The following is an 11,934-nucleotide window of genomic DNA, read 5'->3' as shown; positions in this document are numbered from 1 at the left end:
GACGTGCATGTACGTGTGTGTATTTGTGTGGTTGCTTGTAGTAGTCTGGACTGATGCCGATTTATAGTGCTAGCTCACTGAGATACCATGCCGCAGTTTAACATGAATACCCCACAAAGACACAGTATACTGACTCCGAGCCGTCCAGTCCTTGTTTTAGCCACTGAATGCCGAGCGCCACACAGGGTAACAACAAGTACCATATTTTAACGTCTTTTGGTATGATGCGGTCGGGAATCGAACCCCGGACCTTCCGCTTTCCGGGCGGACGCTCTACCACTAGACCACGGGGTCGGTGCAAATGGCATGAAATGACAAAGTGAAATAAGACAATTTTTACCTGCAAGAAGAGGTGCTGGGCCTGTAAGAGTTGCATATCACGTTCTCTGTTCTCTGTTCTCTCTGAGGTGCATCAAAATAAGAAATGCTGCTGCCTTCTTTTTCCTGGTTGTCACATCATCAAAGTATGCCATTCTGCAGGAACTGAATAGTGATTAATTGTGATTGAAGCTTTGGGAGTTACACACGCCTCTGCTCTGTAGAGTTGCTCAGGACTGACTGAGGAAGATGCTCTGAGGCTGGCCTTTTACATGTCCACGTTACCATGACACATTGGAAACGCTTGAGCTACTTAAATTCGGCTCTCTTCGCCGACACCCTGGTCCCATCTCGATGTCATCGTACTATAATACGATGGCTACACGACGGCATTGCGAGAGCTTCACGAAGTCGTGTTGCCTTCCTAAGACAATCGGGCAGCTTCTTGTTTCCTTCGTATTGTCTTCTTGGGCGAAAAATGCCCGATGGAACCGATGATGACACGAAGTAAAGACGAAGATGACACGACTTGACAAGATGCCTCCACGATAGCCTTACGAAGGGCAAAATGGACACACGAATTCAAAACGAAAATGAACCTTCGCAAGGTCTTTCGTCAATTTTTTTGCATGCCAAAGATTTTGCCACCGCTCACGAAGTTGCTGCCGGAGCCTGAGATACTCCACCGGCGGTCATACGATGGCTTAAGATGCCCTCACGAATGGCCCGATGTTTTTTACGATCAGAGCCGAATTTGAACATTTCCTTTATCGTGTGACCATCTGGTGTCAATTTTGGGACAGTGTGACACCTGCATAATCGGAACAGGTCAGACGTGTCCTAGGTAAGGTGATGAGCTGAATACTAGCAACGCTTGAGTAACCATCTACTGAACTGAACTTTTATTTACACTCAGGCCACTGTCAGCGGCAACAGAGGTACACGATTATTTCAACAACATTATACATATACATAGAATAGATAGAAAAACATATTGGCCGACCAAATATCTGCATATGTATACAAATTCACTTGGGTAGCAATATATGTGCAATTCAATAAACGGGAGAGTTACTTGATAGCTTTCAACAATGACATGATGATTTTACAGAATTTGGACAGTTTTCTCAACGTTCCTAATCGCGTATTATTGAAAAGTAAATTCATTTTATTGGATTTGATGTCGTAGAATCTGTGTATAAATTGTTTTCTTTCGTTTCCTAATGATGGACAAATAAACAAATAATGGAATTCATCACCTATGTCAGATAATTTACAAAGTGGGCATATTGCTGAGTGCGGCGTTAAACACCAAACAAACAAAACAAACTGAACAAGATGTTATTTTAAGGCACCTATAACTGCAAAGGTAATGCGTAAGCTGGTCCGTTTGGCAAGGTTTTCCTTTCACACAACTGTTATAATTAGCAAATACAGAGCAAAATATAGAGCATTCAAATGACAACATGTATCATAGTAATATTTACCTTGAGAGGACAAGCCTCGCAACTCAAAATCCGCACTGAAAAACACCACTTTCATGCCACAACCTACGGGATTCCCTCTGAATTATTCGTACTTTCCCTAGGCATGACGGGAGGTTATCAGAGGGAACTTGGGACTCTTGCCCCAACATATCCAAGAGGTTTTATTTTAGTGTGATTTCTATTTGATATTTTAGTTTCCTAAATATTTGACATCCCAGTCTACTATATATATGATATCTTAACGACCTGAAATGCGCATGAATAAGTGCCAAATGAAAAGGCTTCCCTTGTTAGTTTCCACCTTTTGTTATCTTATTAATTTTGTTGTCCTTACATGTACATATAAAAGCAATTAGTCCGAAACGTTGTGTTCCTCGTAATAAAGAAGATGACAAAAATAAATTCTCTTCCTGACAACTAGTTTAAATCCTTATAACATATTAGTTTGTGGATGGGTGAGTTTCGTGTAAAGCTGCTTTGAATAGTATTTCAGTCATATCACGGCGTGACAGCTGGACGTCGGAGGAACGTTATGGCATATCAACTCAATTCTCTACTGAGTAACTATACTGAGTCAAATTAAAAACTTCACATTTTTAAAAGTAATCCCATGTATGATATACAACGGACAAATGTATCAGAGAAGGTAATTTTTAATCATTAATGTCCAAAGAAGGATTTTAATTAACGGTGGTAACCATTATTTGTTCCAAGCACCTACGGTATTCGGTAATAACATCAACAGTTTAAATCATAAGGCCAAGCACGAGAATCTGATGGCACACAAGTTCAGTAGCGTGTATGGCCACCATGTGCGTTGACAACTGCCACACAACGCCTCCGCATGGACCTTGTGATGCTTGTGAACACAAGATTGGGAAGACGACGCCATTGTTGCTGCAAAATGGTGCCAAGATCTTGCAAATTCTGTGGTTGGTTCTGGAGCGTGCGCAGACTTCTGCCAATAGCATCCCAGACGTGTTCAAGGGATTGAGGTCGGGAGACGTTGACTCCCGCATTCTGAAGGAAAATCCTTGTCAAAATTGCTGTGTGGGGTGTGGCATTGTCGTGTTGGAAGATCAAACCGGGTCCATGTGCTGCCATACAAAGCAGAAGTTCCGGTGCCAGTACCTGGTCGCGGTAAGCAGCAGCGTTGAGGTTGCCACGGATGACAAGAAGCCTGGAACGTGCATTGCCACAGAAAGCACCCCACAACATGACACTTCTGCCTCGAAATTTGTCAACTTCCTGTACACAATACTGGGCGTAACGTTCATGACGGCGCCTCCACACCCTCGCCCTACCATCAGCAAATCGAAAATTAAATCGGGATTTATCACTGAAGACGACTTGATTCCAATTCCTCTGAGTCCATCGTAAGTGTCGCTGTGCCCACAATTGACGTTGACGTCTGTGTAATTGAGTCAGAATCGGCCCGCAGTATGGCCGTCGTGCTTGAAGGTGAGCAGTTCTCAAACGGTTTCGAACAGTTTGCGCACTCAGTCTACCCCTAAACAGTTCATTTCTGGTTGATGTAACCGTCAAAAATCGGTTACGGAGGTGACGTCAGACAGTCTGACGATCCTCTGCATGTGACGTCACACGTGGTCGACCTGGCCGAGGGCGATTAGCGGTTGTACCCGTTTGCTGTAGACGCGTCTGTAAATCATAAACAGTCCGTCGACTACAACCCATCGTCCTTGCGACTTCAGCAACGGACGTTCCCGTCTGCAACATGCCGATGGCACGTTCACGTTGCACATTTGAAAGGCGTGGCATGACAAATGGCCGTCAAGACTTTTGTTTTCTTGTGTTTTTCTTTTTTTGTTAATGACTGCTAACAAGTATGGCTGAAAACACGTGCGGTATTATGGCCACGTGACCAGTTGCACGTGAAAAAACACTTTTGCCACTATAGTGCTGTGCACATGATTTTGATCGATTCACCTGCACAAAAAACGGGTGCTATCTGAAGACAATACGTGGCCATTACTGTTTAAATACACAATAAGGGCCCCCAATGATAACTGGTCAAAATGTTAAAATTTGAGGATTGTGAAGTTTTTAATTTGGTTCAGTATATAAGGTAAACATGGTGACATCGGGAGTGAGCAGAAGATATGAACATTTCAACCCAAACGCACATGCACAGAATATAGAACGCTAGAATGATCGGTGTGTGAGTACAGTCTCAAAATTGCGTCTAACAACATTTCAATTCTGTAAATCACTCAATCCTTTGCATGAAAGTTAGGATATTGGAGAAAATATACCATCCCTCTGATAGCCTTAAATGCAGTCGTTATATAGAATATCCAGAGAAAGTCATTGGATTCGACTGTTGTGCACAGCAATGACATATGGATGTAATGACAAACTAAAAGACGTTGGCAGTCTTTCTAACCAACGAACTGCCAGCGGCAATGTATTGCGTCTGTTTCCGGCATCTCAAAGACGTCGTCGCAGCCATGGTCACAAGAAAGAACGAAGGCAAATGATGTCATTTGTCAGGAACCATTAGAACTGCACAAAGTAAGAACAAGACTATACTGTGTATCACTGAAAGTAATTAAACGACTCCAGTAACTTCTACAAACAGTAAGAGCCCACAGTATCGATTTGAGAGTATTGTTCTAGATATCGCTTCGAAACGTTTGGCCAGACCAGAAACAGACTCCACTAAATCAGACAAATACCGCAATTTCTTGAATTTGACATTTGCAAACACCGAAATTGATGCCTTAAATTTTAGTAACATTCTCAGACAAAGATCAGTTTCCCAAAATGCCCCACAATATTTCAAATTTCAGGAACCCCCAACAATTTTATTTTCCTATACGAACACAATTTCATCCAGGTTGTTCCATTATAGGAACGTGTTGCAGAACGTGGACTTGGCAGCTCATGATGTAAATTCCTCTACTTGTGGCTGCCAAGACTCATCATACTGCTATAAACTTGCAGGTCATATAATCACAGATGACTTCTCTATTGTTGACAATAACAACCTTCGTCAGTTATTCAAATATGGACCAAAATACCGTGAGCAACCTCCTACCAATTGGGATTACAACTTTAAAATCATTATGGATGCTGTTGAAGCATATGCCAAAAAATGGGCCAAAAGAAGAAGAACCTGTTGAATGTCTTTCAGAGTGGGTTAAGTCAGTGTGTGAAGTCACTGGTAGAAAGCACAAACTTAAAGAGAGGAAACGGAATTGGAATAAACCCATTCTGTCCCAGCCAGCTGTTATCCAAAGTCTGGCTGCCCTACATGAAAGGTTTGTAGTTGTTCCCACTGACAAGGCCTCAGATAACATAACCATTATATTATGTGGGCATCACTACATTAATTGTTGATCAAAGAACTTGGTATAAATGACATAATAATGCCACATATAAGGCCAGTATGTTGATTGAGGAAGAAATCTGTCAAAACCATAAATCAGTACTGTCAAATTTTTGACTTGACTCTTGAAGACATGTCCATTCCTCTTTTGTACTGGATGCCAACGCTCCATATAAATCCGTACAAAGAGAGATATATTGCTGGGTCCAGGAAATGTACCACCAAATTCCTGTCACAAAGACTGAAAATAATCCTTAATATTATCAAGGAAGGAATTTATAATTTATCTTTATATTCACAGAAAGTATTTGAGACAAGTGGAATTAATACCATGTGGATTCTCAAAAACTCAAAGGATTTGCTTGACTTTTTGCAATCTCTTTGTTTCTTTAAACTTTGTACACCACTATCCCACATGACAAACTTAAGGAAAAACTTCATTCCTTGATCCATGGGGCTTTTGTTACAAAACGTGGTGTACACAGATACAGTTACGTATCTATATTCTGGGGCTCAGGACAATTTGTGAAAAATGAAAGTATATGCCATCTGAAGTTTAATGAGAAAATAATATGTGAAATGCTGGACTTCCTCATTGATAACATCTATGTAAAATGTTTGGGTAAGACGTTTAGGCAAAACGTAGGCATCCCCATGGGCACCAATTGTGCTCCCCTTCTTGTGGATATGTTTCTTTATGCATATGAATCGGAATTTCTGTTCGGATTGCCAAAGTCAAAACAAGGTAATTTGGACAAGAAGTTCAACTTAAGCTTCAGGTACATATCGATGATCTAATATCGTTCCAATAACCATCAAATAGCCAATTCCCTTCCACTGATTTACCCACCTGAACTAGAATTAAAGGAAACCAATGAGCCCGCCTCATCTGTTTCATATTTAGATCTATGCATAAAGATTGAGAGTGACGAAACACTCTCCACAAGACTGTATGATAAGAGGGATGACTTCAACTTTCCAATAGTCAACTTTCCCTTCATGTCGAGCAATATTCCAGTTTACATCTCGCAACTTTTGAGATACAATCGAGCATGCTCTTTCTACCAAGATTTCAAAGATCGTCATGCGACTCTTGCTCAGAAGTTGATTGATCAAGGTTACAACATTCAAGGCCTCAGTAAATCTTTTAAAAGGTTTCATGGTAGGCATATGGAGGACATTTCCAAATTTAACACAGCAGTGAGAAAAATGATGTCCGATGCAATTCCCTATTTTGACTTGTACCATGTTTTTTCAGATAAAAAATTGACTACGTGATTATGAAGGTTTGAAGTCCCTGTAATGGACAACGTGACGATGAAGTGTGAAGGTCCTTCTAATGGACAACGTGATGATGAAGGTTTGAAGTCCCTGTAATGGACAACGTGACGATGAAGGTTCGAAGTCCCTGTAATGGACAACGTGATGGTGCAGGTTTGAAGTCCCAGCAATGGACAACGTGATGATGAAGGTTTGAAGTCCCTGTAATGGACAGCATTTTGAGCAGACTAGTCCACGCGGTTCGAAGTACAGGGGCTATAGGACACGAAGCCAGATTCAGACTTTACAGAAGCTATATACAAATACGTGTTATATAAAAATGGAAATTATATCAGTTAACATAAATAATGCCTTCACTTGCATATGCGTAAACCAAGGCATCTATATTTACAACAACTAAGGTCATTCGAAAAGTGAATATATTTTATGACTTTATTCCATACATTGAAAGTTACCTTTGGTGAAATGATGAAAGGCAACCACACTGCTTCTTAGGTTGTATTGGATAGTCGAAATCAGCTGCATTATATATCATCTGTAATAACAGGCAGGGTTTGCGACAGAATAGCTCCACCCCTCTGTATCAAAGGCTAAGGTCACGCCGGTAAATGCAAAATGTGGTTTTCTCCGTTTGACCTTCTCTTAGAACCAAAATTGTGAAAAAAGGATTGCGAGCACATAGGGAGGTTCCATAAAATCATGTAAGGGTCATTTTCGCGCTTCAGTTATCTCGACCTTTGAAAAACGGCTAAAGTGCAAGAGGTCCGAGGTACCAGAAACGAATAAAACAGCAACATCATTGGTAATAACGTACACGATACGTGGTAAAATATGTACTTGAATAGAGACGCATAACATATACGAATGTTTAAACTTTATCACGAGATAATATAAGTGCTAGTTAAAAGATATGTCATAATGTAGGTGTTACTAAAACAGACTCGTGATAATGTAGGTGTTACTAGATTGACACGTGATAATGTAGTTGTTACTAGACAGACACGTGATATTGTAGGTGCGACAAGGCAGACACATCATAATGGAGGTGCTACAAGACAGACACGTGATAATGTAGGTGCGACAAGACAGGCACATCATAATGTAGGTGCTACAAGACAGACACGTGACAATGTAGATGTTACTGGACAACCACGTGATAATGTGGGTGGAACTAGACAGACGCATGATAATGTAGTTGTTACTAGATTGAAACTTGATAATGTAGTTGTTACTAGACAGACACATCATATATTAGGTGCGACAAGACAGACACATCATAATGTAGATGTTACTAGATTGACACGTGATGATGTAGATGATACTAGACAGACACGTGATAATGTGGGTGCTACTAGACAGCCACGTGAAAATGTGGGTGGTACTAGAAAGACACATGATAATGTAGGTGTTACTAGATTGACACGTGATGATGTAGGTCATACTAGACAGTCACGTGATAATGTGGGTGGTACTAGACAGACACATGATAATGAAGTTGTTACTACATTGACACGTGATGATGTATTTGTTACTAGACAGACACATTATGATGCAGGTGCGTCAAGACAGACACATCATAATGTAGGTGCGACAAGACAGACACGTGATAATGTAGATGTTACTGGACAGCCACGCGATAATGTGGGTGCTAATAGACAGACATATGATAATGTAGGTGTTACTAGATTGACACGTGATGAGTAGTTGTTACTAGAAAGACACATCATAATGAAGGTGCGACAAGACAGACACATCATAATATAGGTGCGACAAGACAGACACATCATAATTAAGGTGCGAGAAGACAGCCACGTGATAATGTGGGTGCTACTAGACAGACACATGATAATGTAGTTGTTACAAGATTGACACGTGATGATGTAGTTGTTACTAGATAGACACATAATAATGTAGTTATTACTAGATTGACACGTGATAATGTAGTTGTTACTAGACAGACACATCATAATGTAGTTGCTACTAGACAGACACATATCATAATGTAGGTGCGACAAGACAGAGACGTGATAATGTAGGTGTTACTAGATTGACACGTGATAATGTAGTTATTACTAGATTGACACGTGATAATGTAGTTGTTACTAGACAGACACATCATAATGTAGTTGCTACTAGACAGACACATATCATAATGTAGGTGCGACAAGACAGAGACGTGATAATGTAGGTGTTACTAGATTGACACGTGATAATGTAGTTATTACTAGATTGACACGTGATAATGTAGTTGTTACTAGACAGACACATCATAATGTAGTTGCTACTAGACAGACACATATCATAATGTAGGTGCGACAAGACAGAGACGTGATAATGTAGGTGTTACTAGATTGACACGTGATAATGTAGTTGTTACTAGATAGACACATGATAATGTAGTTGTTACTAGATTGACACGTGATAATGTAGTTGTTACTAGACAGACACATCATAATGTAGGTGCGACAAGACAGACACATGATATTGTAGGTGCGACAAGACAGAGACGTGATAATGTAGGTGTTACTAGATTGACACGTGATAATGTAGTTGTTACTAGATAGACACATGATAATGTAGTTGTTACTAGATTGACACGTGATAATGTAGTTGTTACTAGACAGACACATCATAATGTAGGTGCGACAAGACAGACACGTGATAATGTAGATAATACTGGACAGCCACGTGATAATGTAGGTGGTACTAGACAGACACATCATAATGTGGATGTTACTAGGTTGACACGTGATGATGTGGATGATACTAGACAGACACGTGATAATGTGGGTGCTACTAGACAGCCACGTGATAATGTTGGTGGTACTAGAAAGACACATGATAATGTAGGTGTTACTAGATTGACACGTGATGATGTAGGTCATACTAGACAGCCACGTGATAATGTGGGTGCGACAAGACAGGCACATCATAATGTAGGTGTTGCTAGATTGACACGTGATGAGTAGTTGTTACTAGACAGACACGTGACCAAGTGGGTGCTACTAGGCAGCTACGTGATAATGTAGATGTTACTGGACAGCCACGTGATAATGTGGGTGCTACTAGACAGACACATGAGAATGTAGGTGTTACCAGATTGACACGTGATGATGTAGCTGTTACTAGACAGACACATCATAATATAGGTGCGACAAGACAGACACATCATAATGTAGGTGCGACAAGACAGACACGTGATAATGTAGATGTTACTGGACAGCCACGTGATAATGTGGGGGCTACTAGACAGACACATGAGAATGTAGGTGTTACCAGATTGACACGTGATGATGTAGTTGTTACTAGACAGACACATCATAATATAGGTGCGACAAGACAGACACATCATAATGTAGGTGCGACAAGACAGACACGTGATAATGTAGATGTTACTGGACAGCCACGTGATAATGTGGGTGCTACTAGACAGACACATTATAATGTAGGTGTTACTAGATTGACACGTGATAATGTAGGTGCGACAAGACAGCCACGTGATAGTGTAGATGTTACTGGACGGCCACGGGATAATGTAGGTGCGACAAGACAGACACATCATAATGTAGTTGCGACAAGACAGACACATCATAATGTAGGTGCGACAAGACAGACACGTGATAATGTAGATGTTACTGGGCAGCCACGTGATAATGTGGGTGCTACTAGACAGACACATGATAATGTAGGTATTACCAGATTGACAAGTGATAATGTAGATGTTACTGGACAGCCACGTGATAATGTAGCTGCTTCTAGACAGACACATGATAATGTAGGTGTTACTAGATTGACACGTGATGATGTAGGTGATACTAGACAGACACATGATAATGTAGGTGTTACTATATTGACACGTGATGATGTAGGTGATACTAGACAGACACGTTATAATGTAGGTGCGACAAGACAGACACATCATAATGTAGGTGCGACAAAACAGACACGTGATAACGTAGATGCGACAAGACATACACGTGAAAATGTAGATGTTACTGGACAGCCACGTGATAATGTGGGTGCTACTAGACAAACTCATGATAATGTAGGTGTTACTAGATTGACACTTGATGATGTAGGTGCTACTAGACAGACACGTGATAATGTGGGTGGTACTAGATAGTTACGTGATAATGTGGGTGGTACTGGACAGACACATGATAATGTAGATGTTACTAGATTGACACGTGATGATGTAGGTGATACTAGACAGACACGTGATAATGTGGGTGCTACTAGACATGCGTGATAATGTAGGTGCGACAAGACAGACACGTGATAATGTAGATGTTACTGGACAGCGACGTGATAATGTGGGTGCTACTAGACAGACTCATGATAATGTAGGTGTTACTAGATTGAAACTTGATGATGTAGGTGCTACTAGACAGACACGTGATAATGTGGGTGCTAAAAGACAGCTACGTGATAATGTGGATGTTACTAGACAGTTACGTGATAATGTGGGTGCTACTAGACAGACACATGATAATGTAGTTGCTACTAGATTGACACGTGATGATGTAGGTGATACTAGACAGACACGTGATTATGTGGGTGCTACTAGACAGTTACGTGATAATGTGGGTGCTAATAGACAGACACATGATAATGTAGTTGCTACTAGATTGACACGTGATGATGTAGTTGTTACAAGACAGACACATCATAGTGTAGGTTCGACAAGACAGACACATCTAATGTAGGTGCGACAAGACAGACACATCATAATGTAAGTGTCAGTGGACAGCCACGTGATAATGTGGGGCTACTAGACAGACACATGATAAAATAGGTGTTACTAGATTGACACGTGATGATGTAGGTGATACTAGACAGACACGTTATAATGTAGGTGCGACAAGACAGACACATCATAATGTAGGTGCGACAAAACAGACACGTGATAACGTAGATGCGACAAGACATACACGTGAAAATGTAGATGTTACTGGACAGCCACGTGATAATGTGGGGCTACTAGACAGACACATGATAAAATAGGTGTTACTAGATTGACACGTGATGATGTAGGTGATACTAGACAGACACGTGATAATGTGGGTGCTACTAGACAGTCGCGTGATAATGTGGGTGCTACTAGACAGACACATGATAATGTAGGTGTTACTAGATTGACACGTGATGATGTAGTTGTTACTAGACAGTTACGTGATAATGTGGGTGCTATTAGACAGACACATGATAATGTAGGTGTTACTAGATCGACACGTGATGATGTAGGTGATACTAGACAGACACGTGATAATGTGGGTGCTGCTAGACAGTTACGTGATAATGTGGGTGGTACTAGACAGACACATGATAATGTAGGTGTTACTAGATCGACACGTGATGATGTAGGTGATACTAGACAGACACATGATAATGTGGGTGTTACTAGATCGACACGTGATGATGTAGGTGATACTAGACAGACACGTGATAATGTGGGTGCTGCTAGACAGTTACGTGATAATGTGGGTGGTACTAGACAGA

The sequence above is a fragment of the Haliotis rufescens genome, unplaced genomic scaffold, assembly GCF_023055435.1.
Source record: "Haliotis rufescens isolate VD_foot unplaced genomic scaffold, xgHalRufe1.0.p SCAF_4, whole genome shotgun sequence".
Classification (NCBI taxonomy): domain Eukaryota; kingdom Metazoa; phylum Mollusca; class Gastropoda; order Lepetellida; family Haliotidae; genus Haliotis; species Haliotis rufescens.
Note: the sequence above shows the minus strand (reverse complement) of the source record.